At 45.0% G+C, this 26,507-nt stretch overlaps 1 protein-coding gene and 1 non-coding gene across 9 annotated transcripts in view; both read left to right on the top strand.

The window, feature by feature from the left end:
- Positions 1-26,507, top strand: part of MGAT5 (alpha-1,6-mannosylglycoprotein 6-beta-N-acetylglucosaminyltransferase) — a 389,158-nt gene that overhangs the window by 282,660 nt on the left and 79,991 nt on the right. The gene's annotated exons all lie outside the window — the stretch shown is intronic.
- On the top strand, positions 23,513-23,585 carry TRNAR-GCG (transfer RNA arginine (anticodon GCG)). Its single transcript has one exon. It is a non-coding gene; the product is annotated as a tRNA-Arg (tRNA).

The raw sequence follows: 26,507 nt of genomic DNA, 5'->3' as shown, positions 1-26,507 counted from the left end.
TTCCATGATGCCAATCAGAATCCTAAACTACTAACCGTGTTGGCCCAAGAGATTTGGGGTGTGATTTGGAAATCCCTCCAAAACTCCACAGGTTACCTGACCTCCCACGTGCTGGAAGTATTACAAAAGATGGAGTAGCAGTGTGTCTACTTTAGAATTTGAATGCCAAAAATCTGGGATATTGTTTCCATTTTAATGCATTATAACTGCCCAACATTCTTTGATTCGGAAGGCCCCAGAAGACAAAAAATACCGTAAAGTTTTCACATAAATTCAGGACATCCTCTCAGGCTTTTGAACACGGCACAGTATATAAGAACTTAGCTTCCTCTTTCAAATCTTCCTCATCCTGCAGTGCCTCGTGGGTGTTTATAGAAATCAGACACACCCTTTAAGTGCAGTGTTTTTACAGTCACATTTCCAGAGTCGTGTTCAACACTGACTTCAGCAGGAAGGTCAGTGAATTTTTTTCCCATTCCTTGTCCCTTTCTCTCCTCCCACCCAGCATTGCTGGGAAGGGAAGTGACGCCGTCAATCCTGGGGGTTTGGGACTGCAGTGAGTGCTTGTGGGCAGGCACAGGTTTGAACCTGATGACTCAGGAGGTCCTCGCTCACCCTGAGATTCTAGACTCACTGAAACTCTGAAGATAGCTGCGAGGCTATTAACTCCTACTCCACACACTCCCCACCTTCCAAGGCATGTGATTAGGGAATGCCACCCCATGGCCCCTCCACCCTGGGCTGATTGGCCCAGGAGATTGTCCTCTGGCCCGAGGCAGCCCCAAGGCTCTTCAGTGGTTGGCTGCCCTGACTCTGGCTCAGAAAGCCACACTGGATCGATGGAATTCTTCACTTGACATTGGAAATTAGAGGGGCGGTGAGCCATGGGGACAGAAATTGAAAGAATGTGTCCAGTGTTGTGATGAGGCCAAGGCAGAAGCCTTCCAGGAGGCCAGAGAGGAGGAAGCAGGACCAGTTTAGAAAGGAAGAGGGTGCTGTCGAGAGGATGATGGGGCAGAACCATGGGGAGGAGAGGTCCCACTGTGAGAGCCGTGGGGTACCTTGGTGGCGGGGGCCGGAGGGTGCAGGTTAGAAGGCAGACAGGCAGAAACCACCCATGCAGCCTGGAGGCAAAGAAAGAGAAAGTAGCTGCTAGAGCTCCTGGAACCTTTCTTTGTGTGTATGTGTGCTTGAGCGTGTGCAGTTTTAAATTGTATTTATTTATTTATTGGTTGTGCTGGGTCTTTGTTGCTGTGTGTGGGCACTTCTCTGGTTGCGGCAAACAGGGGCTGCTCTGGTTGTGGTGCACGGACTTCTCATTGTAGTGGCTTCTTGTATTGCAGCGCACGGGCTGTATGATTCAGTAGTTGCGGCTCTCGGGCTTTAGAGTACAGGCTCAGTAGTTGTGGAACATGGGCTTAATTGCCCCTCGGCAAGTGGAATCTTCTTTGACCAGGGATTGAACCCGTGTCCCCTGCATTGGCAGGCAGATTCTTACATACTGGACCACCAGGGAAGTCCTGGAATCTTTCTTTTTCTGGATCATACATCTCTATCTCATTGTGTTCCCTTGTAGTATTCTGGGTTGTTTCTGTTCCTTATTGTTATGTGAAGGATATCTTCTAAGATGTCTTCCCTACCTTCCAATGCCTGTCAAGAAACACGGTCTGTTAAAAATACAGGCAAAGGAAGAGTGGGCTAACTCTTCAGCTCTTCCCTGATTCATGGTGGAGTTACCCTTTGGTCTTCTCCTGATGCTATAATACATAGTGGAGAGGTGACTGGGAGAGAGAGGACCTGCTATCTTGAGTCAAGAATCCCAAAGACACCCACTTAGAAAGCATCATTCCCCAAGACCCTTAGCATCAAATAAGATTGCAAAAGCCTGATCCCAAGTACAAACCTCTTTCTTAGCCCAAGAACCCACAGTTTTAGATTATCCTCATCTACCTATGGGGCAGTCTGGTCATTGTCGTCAGCTGATACTTGTGCCTAGAAAGAGAAAAGTCTGTCCTGTGTGTCTTAATTCAGAGTCCTTCAGCTTCCTGTTACCTTAAGTCATCAGGGAGTAAAAAATAAGGTAGTTTCGTAAAAGTAAGAGATTTTGAAAATTGTAGAAATTAAGTCATTGAAACTTGCTTAACTCAATTTTTCATTTTCATGTTTCTTAAAAATTCATCCTGAGCACAACTGCATCTATTGATCTACATCAATTTTTATATTGATGGTAGGTCAACATATTACATACCATGATATTCGTATTACTTCTTGATACACATTTGCTACTGAAGTAAATGTCTTGAAGAACTGGCTTTGAGCCCCTCTGAGAAATAGCCTCTAAACAACAAGCTGGAGCTCAGATGTAAGCCTGCAGTTCACCAGTGTGCGAAATAGTTAACCTCTTTGAGCCTTAGGTGCATAACCCGGGAGATGGGAGCAGTAACAACTGCTATGTAGGGCAGGGCTTCTCAGCCTTCAGAGTGCAAGGGAACCACATGAGGTCTTGTAGAAGATGCTCACTCTGATTCAGACCTTCTGGGGCAGGGCTGAGATCCTGCATTTCATACAAGCACCCAGCTGATACATAGGTGAGGTTGATCAAAGCACAAGGCCTTGGGATGTTTGGGGTTGTGAAGAGTGCTGGCCTTGAGTAGCTGGCCAGTCAGTGAATAGATAATTCCTTTTTCCTCTTTACTTTGGCCTTTCTGCTGCTCCTGTCAGGCTGCCAGCTCTCATGTTACTTTTTACCCATGCTAGTTACTCATTCCACTAGCCCCCCAGGCTTACCTCCCAGTAAGCACATTTGCAAAGTGTTGCTCCTGCCAGTCTCTGGCACCTGACCCCTTCGAGTGGGGTAAGCCCATGGTCAACAGTGGACTCTCCGAGGAGGCAGAAAGCCCAGTACCTGCCTAGTCATCTGTCACCCTGGTGTGTATAGTTGGTGCCAGGCAGTAGGGCATAGTGGTCAACAACATTGATGTGAAGCCAGACAGCGAGGTTCAAATCCTGCCTCTGCACCCCAAGGCAAGTTGCTTAACTTGACTTGGCTTCGTTTATCATGGGAATGACGACAATAGGGTTTCTTCAGTGATTAAATGCAGTAATGTATGTAAGTGCTTAGAAAAGGGCCTGGCACAGTGTAAGTCTAAATGTTTGCTATTATTAACATAATTATTGGGGTCAGCTTGGAAACATAATGAGAACTGATGGAAATATGAGGTCGTGGAGGAGCTGGGGTTCAGGGTAGGACTTGTAAGGAACTGCATTTACAAACCTATTCTCAGGTATTCAGATTCCAGTTTTTAAACTCTGTCGGCAAACTCTGGCCCTTGAGCCAGTTCTGTTTTTGTAAATAAAATTTTACTAGAGCATGGCTCGTTCTAGTTGGAACTCCGCTCTTCCAGCGCAGGGGACACAGGTTTGATCTCTGCTCAGGAAGCTAGGATCCCACATTTCTGGTGATGTGCCAAGAAAAAAGAAAGAAGTTAAAAAAAAAAATAGAAATTGTGATTCCCATATGGAAAAGAATATGAAAAAGAAAAAATATATAGGTGTATCTGAATCATTTGCTATACACAAAAACTAACAAGATACTATAAACCAACTATAAAAAAAAAAAAAGACCATAGCTACACCTGCCCATTGTCTATGGCTGCTTTGGCACTAAAGTGGCAGAGTGGTATAGTTGTGATAGACACTGTATGACCATCAAAGCCTAAAATGTTTATTATCTGGCCCTTTATAGAAAAGTTCGCTGACCTCTGAACTACACCATGTTCTTTGTAAACTGAGTCTGTCTTGAAGAACACATTTGGCCATCAAATCAGGATCTCATCAGGTCTTTTTAGCTGTTTGAGGATTCTTGGTTATATTCTGTGTAATTAAGGCTGATGGATAAACAATCCATGGAAAATGAAGTGTGACTTTACTAAGATCTGTGTTACTGTAAAGATGGAATCCCCAGCCCTGGGTCTGACATCTCTTGATAGTAGGCAGTCAGCAGAGGCTACCACTTGAATCAATAACTAACACAATAATAAGTGAAACTGAAAGTCGCTCAGTCGTGTCCAACTCTTTGCGACCCCATGGACTATACAGTCCCTGGAATTCTCCAGGCCAGAATACTGGAGTGGGTAGCCTTTCCCTTCTCTAGGGGATCTTCCCAACCCAGGGATCGGACCCAGGTCTCCCTCATTGCAGGCGAATTCTTTTACCAGCTGAGCCACAAGGGAAGCCACAACGCTATCCTGAAAGAGGGCCTAATATTAGTGCAGAGTTTACACTTCTCTGGGCCTTTCACAGCCATTATTTAGAGAGTGCATGGTAACTCCATCTGAGGTATCAGCTGTCACTTCCTTCACCAGATTGCTTTCTAGCACAGAAACCAGCTCAAGGAGATGGATGGAGGGGCGTGGCCCATGGCAGGACCAATCCAGAACCAGGTCAAGGGTCCAGCCTCCCGCTAGGAAAGTGCCTTCTGGCTGCCACTTACACTCGGAGCTTGAGCAGTGGGAGTCCATGCTTCGAGCAGGATTCAGAAGCCAGGAAGCATGGGTGATATTAGTGCACTGGGCAAACATTAACATAACAGGTAAACCATTGCTCCTGGGTGCTTACCACACACAGAGTCAGCTACAGCCTCACAGCCAATTCTACAGAGTAAATATGTCTGATTAGAGCACGTTCAATTGTTTCTGGCTCCAGACCCTGGGGCCTGACTTGCCCCAGCCCTAACCTGCCTGGCAGCAACCAAAGTCAGATAGTCTCATAAGAATTTGGAAAGTTCCTTTTTATCTAGATGACAAAGACTGTGTGCTCTTTTTATTATTATTTTTTTTTATTATTATTATTAAGTATAGTTGATTTTGTTAAGTATAGTGAAGTGTTAGTTTCTGCTGTACAACAGATGGAATTATATATATATGTGTGTGTGTGTGTGTGTGTATATATAAATACACATTCTTTTTCATATTCTTTTCCATTATGTTTTAAGTAGGATATTGAATTTAGTTCCCCATGCTCTACAGTAGGACCTTTTTGTCTATCCATCCTGTATGTAACAGCTTGCATCTGCTAACCCCAACCTCTTCCTCCATCCTTCCCCAACCCCTGCTCCCCTTAACAACCATTAGTCTGTTCTTTATAAAAGACTGTGGTTTTAAAGCTTCCCCTAAAATGACACATAGTTCAGTACTCCCAGGCCCCAGGGTACAGGGAATACGGTGATTTTTTTTTTTAACTTGGAATATTTATTGGGATTCCCTGGTGGCTCAGAGGTTAAAGTGTCTGCCTGCAATGCAGGAGACCTGGGTTCAACCCCTGGGTTGGGAAAATCCCATGGAGAAGGAAATGGCAACCCACTCCAGTATTCTTGCCTGGAGAATCCCATGGACGAAGGAGCCTGGTGGGCTACAGTCCACGGGGTCGCAAAGAGTCAGACATGACTGAGCGACTTAACTAACTAACTATAGTTTTGTTATCACATTTCAATTATTAAACAATGAAATTTCCAAACGGATATCCACAGAACTGCCATTTTTTCCATAAAAATGTAACACTACCACGGTTGCTTCTCACATTCAAGGTTTACCCCATATTCAAGTTTCTGATAAATCAACTAAAAGTTGAAATTCTGTCTCTGAGGCATTTCCTGGTAAACTTGGCAGTGCATTAGAATGAGATGATATTGCCTTTAATCTATAATAATCTTTAAATGTCTGTATGTAATTAACAGCCATTCAAAACGCAAGTGCAAATGTGCAAATGAGGGAGAACAAAACAGTTATGAACATGTAATTCATCATACAGGATATAGATCCCTACAGCTACCAACAGAAATGTGCCACAGCCTTTCCCTTCTCTCTTTTAACTTCCTGCCCTTTTTAATCCAGTCTCCCCATAGCAACTTCCTGCCCTTTTTAATCCAGTCTCCACACAGCAGCGGCCCATGTGATCTTTTTAAAAATATAAATTGGATCATGTTCCTCCTTTCCTCGAGTCCCTGCAATGGCTTCGTTGTAAACTTGGAGCGGATTGTGTTTCCTGTGAAATCCAGTTTCCATGAGGATTCAGGCTCTGCCAGGCTGCTCCCTGCCCCAGCTTGTCCCAACCCTCACCTCCTAGGGCCACCGTGTCCCATGTCTATGCTCTCAACCAAATGTCATCTCCGCCCATCTCAAACACAGCATCCTCTCCCCCACTTCTTATGTAAATCATTTTGTGATCATATACTTAGCTTTTTCTGTCTGTCTCTTCTTGATTGCTAAGAAATGAAGCAGTTTGGGGACAGGAATCATTATTGATGGTATTCTACCCAGCACAGTGCCTGGCACACGGTAGGCATGCAGTACCTACTGGATGAATGAATCAGTCACCTTTTGATTTCTTTTCACATTGATTTATCTGTGCAATTTAGGGTATGACTTGGAAGATTCCAAGTCTCTCTGGCCCGAGGGACACGGGAAGGAGGGATTTAAGGGGGAAGGAGTGGAGGTACTTGTGCAAGTTCCTCAGACCACCAAAAGGTGTCAAGAGGTTTTCAAGGGACTTCTCTGGTGGTCCAGTGGTTAAGACTCCGCGATTCCACTGTAGGGGATGTGGGTTCAATCCTTGGTCAGGGAACTAAGAGCCCTCATGCTGCACTGCACAGTCAAAAAAAAAATTTTTTTTTTTTTTTTTTTTCAAAAGCTGTGGTGCAATTAGCAGTTAGAGAGCCTGGGAAGAGGCTGGACTATCTGTGGCATTTTGAGTAGCACTTCCAGCTTCCTTTTCCTGCTTTCTCCCCCGGTGGCTCAGTGGTAAAGAATCTGCCTGCCAATGCAGTGAGATGGGTTCAATCCCTGGGTTGGGAAGATCCCCTGGAGGAGGAAATGGCAACCCACTCCAGTATTCTTGCCTGGGAAATCCCATGGACAGAGGAGCCTGGTGGGCTACAGTGTGTGGGGTCGCAAAGAGTCACACATAACTGAGCGACTAAACAATAACATGAGTGAAGAAGGTACTGGTAAAAAAGATTGATTTATTGATATACGTAACAGCATGGCAGACCTTAAAATAATTACACTGAGTGGAAGAATCAAACGTGAAAAAGAGTCTGTACTATATGAGTCTTTGTATATAAAACTCTAGAAAATGCAAACTAATCCATGGGGATGGAAGGCAGATGGCTGGTTGCCTGGAGGAGGGGTGAGAGAGGTGGGCATGTCTGCTGTCTTGATGGTGGTGATGGGTCTGAGTTATATCCATATGTCAACACTTACAAATTGCACACTTTAAATATGTGCCGCTTTTTTTCCTTGGAGGAGGGGCAAACATTTGAACAGATGACCATGTGGGGGAAGGAGCAGGCTTTTTGAATATGTTATTCTGTACAAGATGCCTCAGAAGTCAAGCATCTGGGAGAGAAAATGTTATTTGTTACGATGTTGCCAGAAATTATTATATTGCTTTTAAAAAACACACCCGGCCATGGGTACAAGTTTAAAACAAACAAACAAACAAAAAATGTAGTTTTTTATACACTAATCATACCTCAATAAGGCTGTTAAAAATTAAATCAAAGTTAACAGTGACCTGTGGGCCTTTGGCCTGAAGCTAAAAATGGTTTTTACATTTTTAAGGTTGTAAAAAATACAATGGATAATAAGTAAAAGCAAAGGAATATATGACAGAGACCATATATGTTCACACAAAGTCTAAAATACTTGCTACCTGTCCATTTATAGAGAAAGTTTGCTAAGCCCTGGATGAGATCAGTGATTATTCACCTGTGTCCTTCAGAGCCCTGGAGACCAGCTCCCCCGGGCCCACCTAGTGCAGCAGCGCTGGTTTGTCTGTGGCATAGATTTGGATTTCCAGTCAGATTTCTCTGGGAAAAAGAGTACAGCTGCTTTAAACAACCAGAAATAAATCTTGAAAGTCTCTCTTCTGAGTCTGATAAAATCTCATTCTAGAAACTGTGTCATCATCTAGCTCACTAATTTCGTTGATTTGGACTTAATTTAAATTAATGCAAACTTGGAAATGGGAGTTGTTTGGAGAACTGCCATTTTATTTCATAAGGAGATTTAACTGCTCTTAATATGTTGTTTTAATGAATCACCAAAGACCTTTGTCATTAAAGGATGTATTGAAATCCTTGAAAGGAACATGCTTTTGTAAGCAGGTTAAACCTTGTCATCCTGTTCTTTAAAATACTTGGCCAGACTTTTCTTCCCAGATGAGATGGAGATAAACCGGATACATTTAAATCTGTTGTTGTTTAGTCACTAAGTCATGTCCAACTCTTTTGCAGCCCGACAAACTTTAACCCGCCAGGCTCCTCTGTCCATGGGATTTCCCAGGCAAGAATACTGGTGTGGGTTGCCATTTCCTACTCTAGGGGATCTTCCCAACCCAGGGCTTGAACCTGCGTCTCCTGCATTGGCAGGTGGGTTCTTTACCACTGGGCCACGTAGGAAGTCCCATACTTAAACCTACCTGAAGTCAAATTGGCCTATGTATTTTGAAATAATGAAAATGAAATCAGTCTTACTAAAGTTTTTCTGGAAAATGTAGGCATTGTGATCGCAGGTCCTGTCTTTGGTTTCCATCAGAAGAGCCTTTCGAAGCATCCTTGTATCTCTCCCAGTTTATCCCCCTTGGATGGGCAATCAGAAAAGACCCCATCACAGTCCCCGGGAGACCACCCTTGCCAGAGGCAGGGAGTAGATCTCTTCCCCTCGGGGATGACTTCCATGTCCCTGAGTGGACGTGCTCCTCCTGGGTGATTGCTGGCCGAGCCTCGGTCACCTGTCCTGCCTGGCTCAGGGCCTGGCCCATGACAAGGGCAGTCATTCTGCAGAGCCTTTGCCCACATTCAAGTATAAGCTTAGGGGTGTGCAGCAGGGGAACAAGGAAGACATGCCAAGCGCAAAGAGAAACATCAGGCATGAATCACTGTCTTTTAAGATTTTAAAGGCTACAGTCCAGAAGAGTTAAGGACTTTTCAAACAATTCCTGGGCTGCATGCTGACTGTACCTAAGCCCGCAGGGCATCTGGCGTGAGCCTGTCGGTGTGTAGGAGCCAACGTGTGCAGGACTGAATGCTGAACTCAGAGCTCAGAGCCTCGGGCGGCCTTTTCCCCCCAGTCTCATCATCGTGGCGGTCTGTCCCCTGTTTCAGCCAGCTCTCTGCTGTCATCTTAAACCCACTGAGGTTTCCTCATCGACTGGCACATAGAGCACATTTTCCTCATCATCCTTCCATTTAAGCCCAGAAACGTGGGCTGGAAACAGTCTGGAGCAGCTGGAGGAGCCCTGGGTGGGAAGCAGATGCCCAGGTTCTAATTTTGACCGCACCGCTCACTGGCTGCTTGTCCTTGGAATTCGTTTGCCCTCCAGGTCTCACTTTCCTCATCTGTAAAATGAGCTGGAGGCCTGGATGTTCTTTTGTTTGGTTCCCCAGAGTTCCATGATTCTATAATCTGAACTCCTCCTTGGCCTCCTCCTAATTCTTTTACGAGCAAGGGCGCAGGGAAGAGGTCCTCCAGGACAGTGTTATGGGCCATCAGAAATAGGGCAGCAGGATGGTAATTGGACCAGGCCAGGCACAGAGTTCATAAAACCCACCGCCTGGGGAAAGGATGGGGTTGCTGGGACTTAGCATTCGTGTGTGTAAAAGAGATTTCAGAGAGCCACTAACAGTAAGCTTATGTGAGTTGACAGTGTGGATAATGGACCTTCAGTGGTGAAGGATTGGTGTTCCCATCCATTTGCGAGCACTTTGCGCTCTAGGATGTGGTGGTGACTTCTCGTGGGGTTCCAGCCTGGTTCTGCCCTGACCAGCTGTGTGGTTGCAGGCCAGTGCCTTAGGCTCCCGGTGCCTCTCTTCTCTCATCTGTAAAATGGGTGGTAATAACAGCACCCCTCTTTAGGGTTCTTAGGAAGAATGCATGAGTTAATAAATACAAAGCTCTTAAAGCCATGCCTGGTATTCCTTAGTATCTGTTAGGTTTCACTGTTACTATTATCATCTAGGTAAATTAGACCTTTTGATTGGAAGGAGTACGATGTATGGAGACTCAGAACTTGCTTTACAAAGACTGCTTGAAGAACCTAGCGTGTTTGGCTGGGAAGCAGGGAACGTGATGGAGGCTGTGGGTGGGCAGGTGAGAACTCCACAGGGGCAGCCGGGAGATGAGGAATCAGACTGGTCCTGGATGATCCACCAAAGGATGGTAAACAGGCTGCTCTTGAACTTGTCGAGCTGTCAAGGAAGATCAGATGAAGTATAACCCAGCCGTCATTGCTGTCCAGAGATGAGACAGGCCACCTGGGAAGCCATCAGTCCGTGCCCCACATTGCTGCTGGCTGCAGGAACACTGGCAAGGTTTGGGGAGAGGGGCCACTGGGGCCGGGGGCGGGGCCACCTGTGTGGTATTGGCAGCCAGAGAGGATGTGTCTAGCAGGTGGGTGGAAAGAGGCAGGAGGGAGGGAGACAGGAGAAGGCACTGCAAGGAGCAAAAGCCCCCAGCGACATCCCCCACAGACATTTTTTTAATTGATTAATTTTTTTATTGACATATAGTTGATTTACAATGTTGTGTTAGTTTCAGGTGTATGGCAGAGTGAATCAGTTTTTTATACATATATATATATATATATATATATATATAGTATCTGAGAAGGCAATGGCACCCCACTCCAGTACTCTTATGCCTGGAAAATCCCATGGACGGAGGAGCCTGGCAGGCTTCAGTCCATGGGGTCACTAAGAGTCGGACACGACTGAGCAACTTCACTTTCACTTTTCACCTTTGTGCATTGGAGAAGGAAATGGCAACCCACTCCAGTGTTCTTGCCTGGAGAATCCCAGGGACAGGGGAGCCTGGTGGGCTGCCGTCTATGGGGTCGCACAGAGTCAGACATGAGTGAAGTGACTTAGCAGCATAGTATCTAAAAGAGAATATATAAATATGTATGTTCATATCTTATATACATGTATATAAGACATGTATATATTCTTTTTCAGATTCTTCTTCCATATAGGTTACCCCACAAATGTTTTTGTTTAGCCAGCACAACGTATTTTTTTTTTCACCACACTGCAAGGCTTTCAGGGTTTTAATTTTAGTTCCCTGACCACGGATTGAGCCCATGGCCCCTGCAGTGGAAGCACAGTGCCCTAACCACTGGACTGCCATGGAATTCCCAGCACATTTTTTCAACTGGGACATTTGCCATCTGGGAAAGTTCATCTTAAAAGCTAGAACCCCCAGTTTCTCTTGAAAATGTAGTGGTATGGCAAATTGGACTCTCTTTACACATCTAGGGTGGCTGAGCTGAGTAGTGGCAACCACCACGTATGGGATATTCCAGAGTGACAGTCCTTCCAGGTCCATCTCTAACCTCCATGAGCTGCTCCGCCCCCAGAGGTGTTTGAGACTGTGACTTGTCCCTGGGAGGTCAGGAAGAAGCCCCTGTTTCTGTCTCCTGCTCTCAGAGAATACGTTTCTTCACAAGAGGGTGAAATGACAGAAGTTTTGAGTGGGAGAATGAATTCCATGTTTTATCCAGGCCACAGCATCCTTTGAGTGGCCTGTGTTGATGTCTGTCAAGTTTTGAGGCATCAGGGAAGTTTTGAGAGGAAGATGAAGGCTGTTTTCAGCTGCGGCTCTAGTAGGAAGCCCAGGTTCTTGAAATCTGACTGTGAGACTTTGAGTTTTTCTTCTTGTCAGAGCCCAACCCTGATAATACGCTGCCAGAGCTGTTTCTGCCAAGCTGTCTTGTGGTTGAAATGAAGTTTCAACCTTTGGGTTGGTGACTGGGGGAGCCCGGGAAGAATGTATGGCCGTCATCGACTTTGTGTCTGAGACATGGAGCCTGTCAGCTCACTGCTCATGTATAATGTAATAAAGTCTTTAGACTCCTTCCCACCTGGGAGTGAAGACCTCCCCCTTTGAACCCAGCTGATAGAACTTCTCAGGGCCATAGTTTCAAGCAACAGCTCCATTGTAGGTCTGTGCAGGGAACTGGCCTGGTGCTCTGGGGTAGCAGTGATTTGTGGGTTTTTTTGCTTTTTGAAAAAATGATTTCCAGCCTCTGTTCCAAGGAACCACAGGGAAGCTTAAGTTGGTGCTTAGAATCTAGGTCAGTGTTAAACAAACTTGCCCAATCGTAAGTTTCACCTGGGAATTTGCGAAACATCCAAATGTAAGGGACCCTGCTCAGCCTCATCGAATCAGAACCTCGACCAAAGAGACCTGGGAATTGTATGTTGCTCCAGGTCATTCTTTTAAACAGGCAAGTTGTACTAGGGAGTCAGAATTTTCCTAGGTCAGTAAAACCTTAATGGCTTCTTTTTCACACATGGTGGATTGGTGGATGGCTGCTACTTGGCTAAGAACCACCCCATGCTCAGAAGATGTGTGTGCCCTTGTTTTACTAGGCTGTATCATGTGCTCATAGCCCAAGGACCCGCCCTCTGATTTCCGTGGTAATAGCGAGTTGCCTAAATTAATCCGTGCAAGAGTGCCGAGTTGGTACCAGTTCCAGTGAAGTCTCTCTCAAGAATGCTTGCTTTTTAACCCAGTAATTCAAATACGAATTTCAGGAATTTGAGAAGTTGCACAGAAACTTCCACATAGCCTCATGAAGCATGTGTCAGTTTTACAGGTGACAACACAAAGTTTTGGAGTTGTTGTGCTAAATCACTTCAGTCGTGTCCGACTCTCTGTGACCCCATGGACTGTAGCCCACCTTCTCTGTCCATGGGATTCTCCAGGCAAGAATACTGGAGTGGGTTGTCATGCCCTCCTCCAGGGGATCTTCCCAACCTGGGGACTGAAACCAAGTCTCTTTATTTTTCTTGCATTGGATGGCAGGTTCTTTACCACTAGTGCCAGCTGGGAAGCCACCTGTTTAGAAGTAACAGGTCCAGATAAAGGTATGAATGAGTGATAGTTCTCTTGATGCCACGCACTGCAACACGTATTGCATTTAGAGCAGTCACCAGCGGCCCAAAGGTGTGAATGATGAATGGTGGAGTTTCAGGCCTCGCCGCAGGTGGTTAGGGAGGCATTCAAGGGCCCTCAGGGTGGACAGTTGTTTTCCTGTTGACTCTGCAGAACCGGCATGCAGTTGCCTATTCTGTCGGTGACTGGCAGCCCTCCCGGAGGATAAACAGCTGAGTGTAAATCATCGCAGCTGGGAGAAGAATACAGATCAACGTATTGTGGGTGAAAAAAGGTCCCTGGTGCGAAGCAGAGGGTCCCCTCCAAAAGCTGGGACTGGCTGGGGTAGCAGGAGGCTGAGGCAGCCAGTGATCATCCTGAGGGTGGGGTGTTTCTGGAAGGTTCCGAGCCACTGTCTGCCCGCTCTCATGACGCTGGGATGAGTTCATTTGTAAAGCTCTTAGTAAACACAGCTGTTGTGTTTGTAATTTGCCTCGAGGCTTTTTACTATTACTCCAGCCCTAACAGTTTGGCACACGGTACGGGAACAATGGTGTTTAGGGATGGGAAAAGAAATTGCCGCCTGTGAGCCGAGAGCAACGGCTGTCTGTGGACAGGAGCCACTGAGCGACACCAAATGTGCGGAAGCTCTGCTCCCCGAAGAAGGGGTGGCCAGCGGGTCTCAGGTACCCACATGCTCACCAGCACGGGGAAAAGCCAGAGGGCTGTGTAAAGAAGAGTTACCAAAGCCTTGCGAGATTGTTCCTTTCAAGTGAAGAAAGGGTTAAGATAGTTCTTGAAAGGAGAAAGACATAATGCCTGTGAATTTATAATAGTCTGAAAGGCGTGCCTTTCTGAATGGGAGGCCCAGATTTATAAGGACAACTGAGATAGCATATTGGTATCATGAATCCCTCAGAGAGAACATTATGCAAGCACAGATTAGAGGAAAATGGTTTGGGATGCAACTTCCAGGCATCATTCACATTCTTCCAGAAGCACAGTCACAACTATAGCGAACACACCTGTGCTCAGCCATGCCCGGTGGAAGCTGGTTGGGCCAGGAGGATGTGGGCATCCTATGAAACGCAGGGGTACTGAGAGAGGAGGCTGAGCTGGGCAGTGGTCCCACACACCTGCTGCAGTGGCTCAGCCCAGCCGGAGATGCTCAGTCCCTGGAGACTTGAGAGTGGTGGAGAGCTTGTGGAGAAGGCAGATCCCTGAGGCTGCCTGGCCGCCTCCTGGGAGAATGAGTTCATTCCCCATCGGCCTTGCTGGAGAGGGGCTCAGACACACCCAGAAGAGGATGCCTTCACATGGGTTCCCTGTGGTCTGTTTATCCTCCCTTGTTGAGAAACTCAGTGAAGAAAGCAACCCATGGCAGTAGAAGGAAATAGAAGTGTGGATTTCTGGCTGTTTCTCAGAGAAAATAGCCAGGTAGATGTGTTGTTTTAAAATGAGGTTAGAGGCAACTCGGATTATAAATCTGAGAGGGGTAATCAAATAAGCCACTTGAGTGTGTTGGGCCAGTTGAAGGAAGTTTGCCCTCTTCCTGGTGCTGTGTTCACTGCATCAGAGACCAGGTATACGAGGTGTCTGTGTGAGCTAGCTCCCAGCTGACTTCCCAGGCTAGCCTGAATCCCCAAGGAATTGGTCTTGGTGAGAACTGACACCATGAACTTTGCCCTGTATGACGTCTGCATCAGCACAAAGCCAGTCATTGAGACTTTGAAACAGGCCTTGCAAGGACAGAGCTGGTTGGTGGAGTTTTATAGCAAAAATACAGATTGGGAGCATCATTTACAATGTCAAGTGTTTCTGGAAGCAAAAGTTATCATTTTATTATAAGAAGAGGTATTATGACCTTCGAGAAACCTATAAACCAATTGAGAAGATTTTTTTTAATGTAGTAATATGTATGCTTCTCAAAATCATATTTAGTATCTATATACAATTTTATACTTAAGTAAAATTCATATAAACAGCATATGCTCATAAAATCTGGCTGTGCATCCCTTAGCACTGAGTGAGTCTGTCTGTACTCAAGATAACTCAGGACTTCCCCCCCGCCAAGAATCCTGGTCCAATCTTAGGGCTTGAGGGAGCTTCAGGGAAGACTGCAGTTATCTATAGTCAGTTGAAATTTTTACAGCTAGCTGGCTTTGCATCTCTCTTCTCTGATTCTGTTTTTAACTACTTTGAGCTCCTTGGGGAGATGATGATCATAGCTAATATTTGAGGACTTCTATATACCAGGTGTGATTCTCACAACAGTTCTATCAAGTCAGTACCATTAGTGGGGCTCCCCTCATGGCTCAGATGGTAAAGAATCTGCCTATAATGCAGGAGACCCAGGTTCGATCCCTGGGTCAGGAAGATCCCCTGGAGAAGAGAATGGCTACCCACTCCATATTTTTGAGACTCCCTTGGTGGCTCAGACATTTTCGAGTGAGCAACTGAGGCAAACAGAGATTAAGACCCCACACATAATAAATGGCTGAATCAAGATTGAATTGAAGGGTTGTATACTTCAGCCCCAACACTGGACCATCTCCCAAGAAATGGACTCTCTCCATAACTTCTTCCTCTTTCTCCTGCCTATCCCCTCAAATCCCAGGAACCTGATTATATCTATGATGTATAGATTTCAAGGTAAAGTTTTATGGGATTCTGTGTGGCAACTTAAACTGAATGGGTGAAACCATTTGCTTCTGCCCCAGACCCAAAGATGAAACCTGCCCGTTTTCATTGTATTTGAAACAGTTGTTGTAGAACCAGTTATCAGGAACCTACTTGAATATCAGGACTTGCAAAGGCATATCTGCCTTAATAGGTGAGACAGAAATACTGACCTAGAAAGAGAAAAGTGGCGGGGGGTGGGGAGGAGTATTTAAAAATGAAGTTTAAAAACTAAGTGGGAGAGTACTCCCATGGGCCCAAATGGATTTTGAAGATGTCAGTACTTGGAGGATAAGAGTGGCCCCTATAAGAGGTGAGTGATAGTTCATGTGTGGGTTAGGGGGACTCCATCTGATTTCCTTAATGAAGCCACAACTCACAGCTCAAGTGAAGGAGGGGGAGGGTGGGCCGGGGGTGGTGGTGGTGAGAGGGAAGGGGCTTAGGAAGCCACTAGCACTGTCTTTCACCCAGTATTTCCATCCTCTGCCCAAACTGCTGGTGGGGGGAGTGGGTGGATTTTAAGACAGCAGGGGGCTTGCAGTGGGAGTCAGCAGGGGGCTCCCCCATAGGGTTCTGTAGCTCTTCCTCAACACACCCCGAGAGGTCACGACCATTAGCCATTTAGGGAATGGAGTAGGGCAGCGTACAGCCCTGTGGATCCAGACCAACCGGTGGTCATTCCAGGTCCTCAAAGGCTGCCAGGGTTTGGCCAGATCTCCAGATGGTGCCAGTGCACTTGCAATGAGTGATGACAGACACACAGGGCCTCCCCACCACTTTGTAAGGAGCACTGTTACCTGCATTTACCAGGAGGAAAATGGGCCTGGGAGACATGGAATTTGAACCCCTGCCAAAGAAGGGATGCATCCAGTTCAAAGATTTTTCTTTCTTCTTCCCTGTCTCCTTCTGTCCCTTCCTGTCTCCCCGCTTCTCCCCTCCCCTCTCTTCCTCCTTCCCCCTTTTCTCCCCTCCCTTTCCCCTCCTTCTTCCTTCTCTCCCCCTCTTCCTTCCTTTAATCCTCCCCTCTTCTTTCCCTCTTCTTCCTTCCCTCTTTCTGTATTTTAAAATATTTAGATCCTTTACTAGATTTGCTATAGCTCATCAGCTGCTATAGAGACTTTGTCCTAAATCAGACAGTGTCTTTTTATTTTGTTAACTTAGGCATGATGTTTACCTGGAATGAATTGGCAGTTGGATAACTCAAACCAGGGGCAGTTTGGTAACAACTTGAAGGAGAAGGGGAGGTGTAGCCACTTTCCTGTACAAATTCCTCACCGTTTGGGGCAGGTAATAATTCCTCCTTGATGACCCCCAGTACAGCACATCTCCTGGTTTGCAGGAACCTCAGGAAGGAGAAAGCTGCTCCCCATTCTTACTCAGTGACTTGTCTGATGCTATTGTAACTAGCAGGCCTCTTCCCATCCTTCAGCTGAAGCCAGGACACAAAAGATTAGTTTTGCTTACTTTTATTTTGTGATCATGTGCTGACTCTTGCAGGATCATAATCCAAGGATAACTGCCCCCTGAAATGGAACTCAGCTGGCAGCCATCGGCAGGGTGCATCTTTGTACCAATGCTGTCCAAGGTGATACGAGCTCAGGGCACTCAGACCCCAGCTCTGCCACTAGTCATCTCAGCGCTCTGACCTAATGGCTTCACATGCTAAGCCATGTCCTTATCCTTCAGACGAGCTCACAGCCTCTGTTTCACCTATTTTAGGGGGCTGACATAAAAATCAAACAAGATATAGTTGAGAAAATACCTTTTAAACTACCACATGCTACACAGGTATGCCCAAGACCCATTGCTTCAGACCCAGTAGAAGTTCATTCAGCAGGAGTGGGCAGGGTACCTCGCCAGCAGTGGGGCAGATAAGAATTTACTTTTCACCTGGGAGTCAACAGCCCATGGCAGGGGCATTTCTCCTCTTGAGGGTCACTAAGGACCCAGGCTGCTTCTGTTTTTCTGCTTGACACCCCCCCCCCCCACCCTTACCTTAGTGGGCTAGCTGTTGGTCACAAGAACTGCTGCAGCACCAAGCATCTTATTTGTGGTCAAAGCAGAAAGGGGGGTGAAGAGGATGGAGCCAGCCATGTCTGTTCCTTTTATCAGACACAGCAGCACCCCCTGCTCATCTCCCCCTGATGTGTGCTCTTTTCTGATTGGCATCACATGGTCACAAGGGAGTCAGGGAAGGTGGAGGAAGGGATGTTTGTGATTGGCCATCAGTCACGATTCCAGGGACCTCAAGGGTATTGGGATTCCTGTGACAAGGCAGGAGGAGAGCGAAGTGAGCTTTGAGTCTGTGGCATATTCACTTACCCTTTTCTCTTTATCACAGTCAGATGACACTTCGGAGATAGAACACTTCATTAGCAGTATTGAGAGAGAAAACATAAAAAATGTGTGTCCCCCAGGACCTTGCCTCCCCCACCTGATGCACCTTGGTCATTCAGAGGTTCCCGCCATCAACACTGATCAGTTTTTCTCGATATGATCCTCTTTTTCCACCTGTTGCCTGGAACAGACCTGCCTGCAGCTTCTCTTTTACAGAGAACTGGCTCATGCTCATACTGGCCTGATCAGCAGATGAGTCCAAGCAGGGACCAAGGGCTTTATTCCAGCACAGTTCTCAACAAAGTCCATGTGGCATCTACTATACCCAGCACACACCTGGGAGCTTTTGCTAGCCCTCCACTCCAGACCCCACTTAGGCCTCCAGACACAGGAAATCTCTTGCTCTTGGCAGGAGGGTAAGCCAGTGTGCCAGGTACCTGCTTACTGAGGCTCAGTACAAATTCACCCCTTCTAATTGTTCCGTGACAGTGGATCTGGGCCCTGGAAATATTTCTCCTTTGCAGCTGGCTCTCGAACACTGTCAGTACAGAGTGCATGAAAGATGTAGGAGAAAAGGGATTTGGCATCTGGTTCTTACTGGCTCCTGCAGCACCCAGGCCCTAAAGCCAGAGAGAGGAGACGGGAACCATGTGACTGGGGCAGAGTATGTGGGCTCAGGGCTCATCATCTGGGAAGCAGAGCCTGTGGTGCGATTCTCATCTTCTAAGATTTGTCTCTCTTATTTACCCTCAAAGTCAGATTTCACAGGCTGCTTGGCCATAGACATGTCTATAGAACCTTAGAGGCAGGACCCAGCAGTGATGAGCACAGACCTCAGAGATAGACCAGTATTCATTTTCAGGGTCTGCCAGTTACTCACTGTGTGCTCTTTTACCTGACACTGAACTCATCTAAGCCTCAGTGTCCCCAGCTGTAAAATGGGGAGAGTAATATACCACTCACAGGGTTATCTGGATTACTGGAGATCATTGTTAGACATGAAAACATTTAGTGGCGTGCGTGGTATATAGTAATCACTGTAAATTGTTGGGAGGCTCTCTGTGGTTGATGGGACCGGGTGATTCCTGAGTCCTTCCCACTTTGAATCCTTACTTATGTGCGGGTCCACATGACTTCAAGCCTCTTGCCTTGCCTCCTCTTCACCTCTGCCTTTCTCTCTTTTTCTGATCTCTACACTCTCCACTCTCCTCTGCTCATCCATCCTGTCGTCATGTGTGTCTTGATCCTCTTTCCCTATTTTTAGCTTTTGGCCGTGATGAGTTAACAAGGGCTTGATGAAACAGTTTAGAAATATTTGCTCAGGGCCTTGCAGAAACGCACATGTGTTTGTTCTGAGTATTTTATTATCCTGTGATGACTTGCTCGTGTTCCTTGTCTCCAGGGTCAAGTGTTCCCTTTCTAGTTCTGTCCTTTCAGGAATAAGATAAGAAGGCAGTGTTATTCTGGCCATGACCCGAAAGATTGATGAGTCACGGCTCGGGATCAGACACAGAGGTCTCAGTCTAAGTAGTTTCTCGTCCTTGGGAGGAAACATCTGTAACTCTAGGGCTCCCCTCCTCCAGCTGGATATAGAGTTCAAAGAATTACATTTTGTGCAGGCAGACCAGCAGACGGAGGCAGCCCGCCAGCACCAGGAAACCCAGAGCAAGTGGTTCTGTGGGCAAGTGCTGCCTCCGGTCGGACTGGGACTCATTGTACCAGCAAGCAGCTGTAGGCTGGACGGCAGGCTTCCTGAGGGCAGGCACTGCGGGTCTTGTTCACATTTGAACCTGGTGCCCAGCCAGACTCTGGCCACAGGGGGCACAAAATAATCTTCTTCGAAGTGAAATGTGAACCTGTGGCCAGGGGGATGTGCTGTCTATTCCAGCCCCTCTCAGTAGCAACTCCTGCATTTTACAGTGAAAGTGGAAAAAAAAAGTGATTGGCATCTTGAAGTTGCATTTCTGCAGTGAGTGAATTCACCATGGACTCTAGACTTGCTCTTAACTCCGTCATGTGCTCTGAGAACCTTTGCTGCTGCTACTGCTGCTAAGTCACTTCAGTCGTGTCAGACTCTGTGCGACCCCATAGACGGCAGCCCACCAGGCTCCCCGTCCATGAGATTCTCCAGACAAGAACACTGGAGTGGGTTGCCATTTCCTTCTCCAGCGCATGAAAGTGAAAAGGGAAAGTGAAGTCGCTGAGCACCTTTAAACCTCCATAAACCCAGCTTTCTCATCTGTAAAACAAGAATGACACCAACAGTGCCTGGGTCATAGGGCTGCAGAAGTGAAATAAGGAAGGTCAGGGAGTGGTTCATTTAGTGTCTGCCACAGAGTTTCAAGGAAAGCTTGCTGCGGCTTCCTTTCCTCTAAGTCAAGGAAAGTGTCATTCAGACTCAGAGTTTTAGCACCAAGAAAGGGTTTACGAGATCGCCTTCTAGTCCGTCCTCTCCCACATCTACTTGACTCAAGAAGTTTTTAAAACTTCATCTGCTAAACAGGGATGATGATGCTCATCTCAGAGGATTATGGGATTCCCAGGTGGCTCAGAAGTAAAGAATCTGCCTGCCAGTGCAGGAGATGCAAGAGACGTGGGTTTGATCCCTGGGTCGAGAAGATCCCCTGGAAGGGGAAATGGTACGCCACTCCAGGATTTTTGCCTGGAAAACTCCATGGACAGAGAAGCCTGATGGGCTGCAGCCCATGGGGTCTCAAAGAGTGGGAGATGACTCTGCACGCACACACAAAGCGTTGTGGAAAGGAGCAAACTAGAAATACACATTGGCATGGCAGGCACGTAGTACTTGCTTAGCAAACAGTAACTATTATTACCTTATGATGTCACACCAGTACTCAGCATTTGTGGTTGCACCTAGGTTAGCTTTTTATTTTATTTTTTGTACTTCTATTTTTTTCATTTATTTTTATTAGTTGGAGGCTAATTACTTTACAATATTGTAGTGGTTTTTGCCATACATTGACATGAATCAGCCATGGATTTACATGTGTTCCCCATCCTGATCCCCCCCTCCCACCTCCCTCCCCATCCCATAGGTTAGCTTTTTAAGGAAAAACAGTCGTCTCTGTTTCAGGCCCCTGAAATGTACGTACACGCTCCCTAGGCTCGCGTGTGCTTCAGTGAGTCTATTTAAGAAAGAGGAGGGCAGACCACCCCCTGCACCCGCTCACCTCCCAGCGCTATGGCTGTCAGTAAGCCACCTGTCTGCTCCATGTTTCCGTTTCTTCTTCACTTCCGGGCACACATGCTGGGTAGATCTCACAAGAGGAGGGTGTAAGCATTGCTGCTGTCTGAGAATGGAAGCCACCTTCTTTTGTGATTATGCCTCAATTCTGTATTGCTTTTGCTGTCAAACATAGAATTAAATGTTGCCACATTCAGCTGCTTTGCATTCACCCCACTGCGGCTCAGTGGGTTAGACTCCCTTTCTAACTTTCCAGAAGGCAAGAACCTTGTTTCATTCATTCATTCATTCAGACTGAATGCTTGTATGCCAAACATTGTTCCAGGGTCTGGTACTGCAAGAGTAAATAGGTCCTAAGCTTGCCTTCATGGAGTTTATATTTTAATAAGAAAAAAGGTGATGATAAACCACTAAGTAGCTACATAGTATAGTCGTATAGTGATGCATTCTATGAGCAATAATAAGATAAGGTAAGAAAACTAAGAATAATGAAAGTTGCCTTTTTTGAGAGGGGCCGGAATATTCTTTTTTTATGTACACCTGCCGCCTCCCCCCAATTCCAGTAAAAATCCTTACAAATAGAAGAGCCAGTGTCATAGTTTTGTGGAAACAAGTTTTGAATTCTGCTTGAATCATGGGAAGTTTGAATTCATGTCTCTGGCCTGATTATAATGACTTTCTAGAATGACTGATTCCAGGTACCCGTATAAATGTCTGAAAAGAGTGATTGGCTTTAGAAATGGAAACATTTATCTAAAATCCTGCCCAGGCTCTCAAATGCATATCTTAGTCTTAGCTGCTTCAAACCTTGCAATCAACTCAGGAACTTGGCTTTCATAGGCTTGTTCTGTCCATCATTGCAATTTGCAATCCTTTACAAGTTGATTTTTCACTGTGCATTCCCTGGGCCCTGCTTCAGTATGAATATAGGTATTTTATGGGGGGAAAGAAAAAACACATACACACACTAGAAATGTGTATTTTTGTTGAAAACCATTATTTGCCTACTAAACCCTGGTTGTGTGAATTAATTTGGGTTTGGGGAAGTTTAGAAGCATCTTTACGAGCTGGCCCCGTGGTTAATATTTGCCTTGGAGTGTGGTGGTGGTTCTCAGCCCCAGCTGCTACTGCTCCTAGAGTTACCTGAAGAGCCGTCAAAACTCCCAGTGCTCAGGACCCATCTGCCCCAGACCGGTTATATCAAAATCTCTGTCTAACCTCCCCAGGTGACTACAGGGTACAACCAAGGCTGACCGTCACTATTGTGTCTTATGGGAAGGATCAGACTGCCAGGCAAGCCTCTTTAAAGGGTGATTTTCCTAAATGGGAAGGAATTCCAAAAAAGAGGGAATATATGTGTACGTGTAGCTGATTCACTTTGCTCTACAGCAGAAACTAGCCCAACATTTTAGAGCAAATGTTTTGTTGTTGTGTTGTTGTTTAGTCACTAAGTCATGTCCAACTCTTTTGTGATCCCGTGGACTATAGCCCGCCAGGCTCCTCTGTCCATGGGATTTCCCAGGCAAGAGTACTAGAGTGGGTTGCCACTTCCTTCTCTAGGGGATCTTCCCGACCAAGGATCAAACCCGTGTCTCTTGCATTGCAGGTAGATTTTTTATCGCTGAGACACCTGGGAAGCCCATAAAGCAACTATACACCAATAAAAATTAAGTAAATAAATAAATAAAGGATAGTTTTCAAAGATAATATGCATCAGAGTCATCCGGAGCTGGGCAAAAAGCAAGTACATCTGGAGATCTGAATGAAGGAACGCTGGGTGTGGCCAGAGGATTACAGGTCTTCTGTGTCATTTTGGTAGAGATGGGGGAGCGGGGAGCCAGACTTAAATTTTTTTAGCCTGTGCCTCCCCCAGATGATTCTAAGGCATTCCAGAGACTTGAGGATATACTGAAAAGTTGAGAGTAGGCGGAAAGATCTCTTGACCAGCCCCACTTCTCAAAGACCTGAGTAACCCACATCTGCTATTTCCTTGTCGAACGTGCTGAACCCAGAAAGCCTTGAAATTTGAGCCCTCCTCACAGTGGCCAGTACTTCTGCACCCACAGTTTGAATCGTGTGCATCTCTAGCATCAGGTGGGTCTGTTACCTAACCTGTTACGGCCACATACGTGTGTTGTAATTACATAATTTCATTGAATGTTACATCAACTGATAAAATATAAATGTGAAAATTAAGAACAGTCACTTATGTACAAACTTAGGTTGTTACTCGGGAAGGATTTGATCAAAGCGAGTCCTCTGAAAAATGATTCGCTATTCAGTTATGGGTGGTTGAAACAACAGTAAAATAATGGGAAATTCATGAGTTTTGAGGCTGTGTTTATATTGCTCTGGCGATTCCCTGGTGGCTCAGATGGTAAAGCGTCTGCCTGCGATGCAGGAGACCCAGGTTCGATCCCTGGGTCAGGAAGATCCCCTGGAGAAGGAAATGGTAACCCATGCTAGTATTCTTGCCTGGAAAATCCCATGGACAGAGGAGCCTGGTAGGCTATGATCCATGGGATAGCAAAGAGTCGGATACGACTGATCGACTTCACTTATATTGCTCTACAAGTATTTTTAAGTTACACAACACCAAGTTTAGATATAGTGTTACAGTTTTTGGTTAAAATAAAACATTACTGACATATAGGTATCCCCTTTCATTTTTGTCTACTTTTAGCTGACCAACTACTTTTCCCTCTTCTGTTACAGAAGAAACAATGAGCAGTGATAGACGCTGTACATGAAGAGAGTAGGTGTGATTAGCTTTTAACATTGATACAGCATTAATTTTCTGTCTTCTTAAACAACAGTAAATAATTTAGTGAACTTTCTATTTTTCATGTAAGACCAATACGTCTAATTTAAATCAGGCAGTGAAAGAAAAATTAGTCTAAGACCAGTTACTAATCTAGCTGTTGATCTGTACTGTACTAAAAGATTTGCTTTTGAAATTGTCTTCCCTGGTCACCCCAGGCTCTTGTCAATACTGCCATTGTCTACTTTTGCCACTTTGTATCCAATTGTTATTTGTAATACAGTGGTTCATCTCATCCTTAATACATCTCAGAGCTCTAAATCAAGGTTGGCAAACTCTGACCCCCAGACCCACCACCTGCCTTGATACGGCCCCTAATCTAAGCCTGGTTTTTATGGTTTTAAATGGTTGAAAACAAATTTTAAAAAACAGTAAGCTGTGACATGTGAGAAATACATGATTTTAGATTCCACATATAAGACAGATCAGACAGTATTTGACTTTTTCTGTCTCTCTTACTGTTTCACTTAGCATAGTGTCCTTAAGGTTCATCCATGTTGTAAGGTGTCAGAATGTCCGTTTTGTTTAAAGGCTGAATAGTATTCTGTTTTGTGTATGCGTGTGTCACGTTTTCTTTATCCATTCATCCATCCATGGACATTTAGGTTGCTTCCATATCTTGGCTGTTTTGAATAATACTGCAATAAGCATGAGTGCAATACTTTTCAAATTAGTACTTTTGTTTTCTCCAGCAAACACTCAGAAGTGGAATTTTTGGATCATGTGATAATCTTGAGGCGGAACCTCCATACTGTGTTCCATAATGGCTGGCTGCACTATTTACATTCCTATCAATAGTGTATAGGGGTTCCTTTTTCTCCACATCCTCTCCATTACTTATTTCTAGTCTTCTTGATAATAACCATTCCAATAGGTGTGAGGTGTTTTTGATCTGTGTTTTTGATTTGCATTTCCCTAATTATTAATTTGATGTGCACCTCCTTGTGTTTTTGATTTGCATTTCCCTGATTATTAATGATGTCAACATCTTACATACCTGTTGGTCATCTCTATATGTTCTTTGGAAAAATGTTTATTCAGATCTGCCCATTTTCTAATCTGATTGTTTTGGGGAGTTTTGCTACTGACTTGTATGTGTACTTTACGTATATTTGGATACTAGCCCCTTATCAGATATATGATTTGCAAATACTGTCTCCCACTCAGTAGGTTGCCTTTTCATTCTCTGGATGGTTTGCTTTGCTATACAGAAGCTTTTCCGTTTTATGGAGGCCTAATTGTTTATTTTTGATTTTGTTTTTGGTGTCAAACTCAAAAAATCATTGCCAGGACCAATGTCAAGAACTTTACCTCCCATGTTTTCTTTTTGGACTTTTATAACTTCCTTTGTTATGTTGAGGTTTTTAATCCATTTTGAGTTAATTTTTGTATATGGCCTAAGATAGTGGTCCAGTTTCATTTTTTTGCATGTGGTTGTCCAATCTTTCCATCACCGTTTATTGAAGAGACTCCTTTCCCAGTTGTATATTCTTGGTTTCTTTGTCATAAGTTAATTGACCATATTTGCATGTGCTTATTTCTGGGCTCACTGTTCGGTTCCATTAATCTCTGTGTCTGTTTTTATGCCAGTACCACACTGTTTCAATTATTAGAACTTTGTAATACAGTTTGAAATCAAGTTGTTTGATACCTCCAATTTTGTTCTTTATCAAAATTGCTTTGACTAATTGGGGGTCTTTTATGATTCCTTACAAACTTGAGGCCTCTTTGTTCTATTTCTGTGGAAAAGGCCATTGCAATTTTGATAGAATTGCATAGTATCTATAGATTCCTTCAAGCATTATGAACATTTTAACAATATTCTCCCAACCCATGAGGACAGAGTATCTTTCAGTTTGTGTCTTCTTCAGTTTCTTTCATTAACATCTTGTCGTTTTCAGTTATACAGCTATTTCTCATCCTTGCTTAAATTCATTCCTGAGTATTTTATTCTTCTTGATGCAATTGTTAATGGCATTCTCTTAATTTCTCTTTCTGATAGCTCATTATTAGTGTATAGAAGTACAACAGATTTTTGTGTATTTATTTTGTATCTTGCAACTTTACTGAATTTATGTATTGGTTCAGAGAGCCTAAAATATTAATTATCTGGCCCTTTAAGAAAGAAGTGGTGGACCTGAAACTCAAATGCCAGCTCTCCCTGAATCGCTTGTTTTTTCAGCTGTCCCTCTGGGGAGTCACTGCTTCCAGTCCTACGCTTTTCCACTCTCCTTGAGGGCTTGCCTATGGCCTGGCTTTAAAGTAAATGTGCTGAATGTAACTGGGTCAGTTTTTCAGGGGTTCTTTGTTCACCTATTTAATTCTGGCCAATCCTCTGGTGTATAAGACCTCAAGCTCCTAGATCTTCTAAACTATAAAATATTTGTGAAGTCAGATCCCAGCTTTTAAAAAAAGTTTTTAATGACTCAATAACTAATGTCTATAAACACACATTTATTTTATTTTTTTCCCCAATTATTTTTATTAATTGGACACTAATTACTTTACAATATTGTAGTGGTTTTGCCATACA

This window comes from Dama dama, chromosome 33 (assembly GCF_033118175.1).
Source record: "Dama dama isolate Ldn47 chromosome 33, ASM3311817v1, whole genome shotgun sequence".
Lineage (NCBI taxonomy): Eukaryota > Metazoa > Chordata > Mammalia > Artiodactyla > Cervidae > Dama > Dama dama.
Note: the sequence above shows the minus strand (reverse complement) of the source record. Positions and strands in the feature narration are given on the sequence as shown.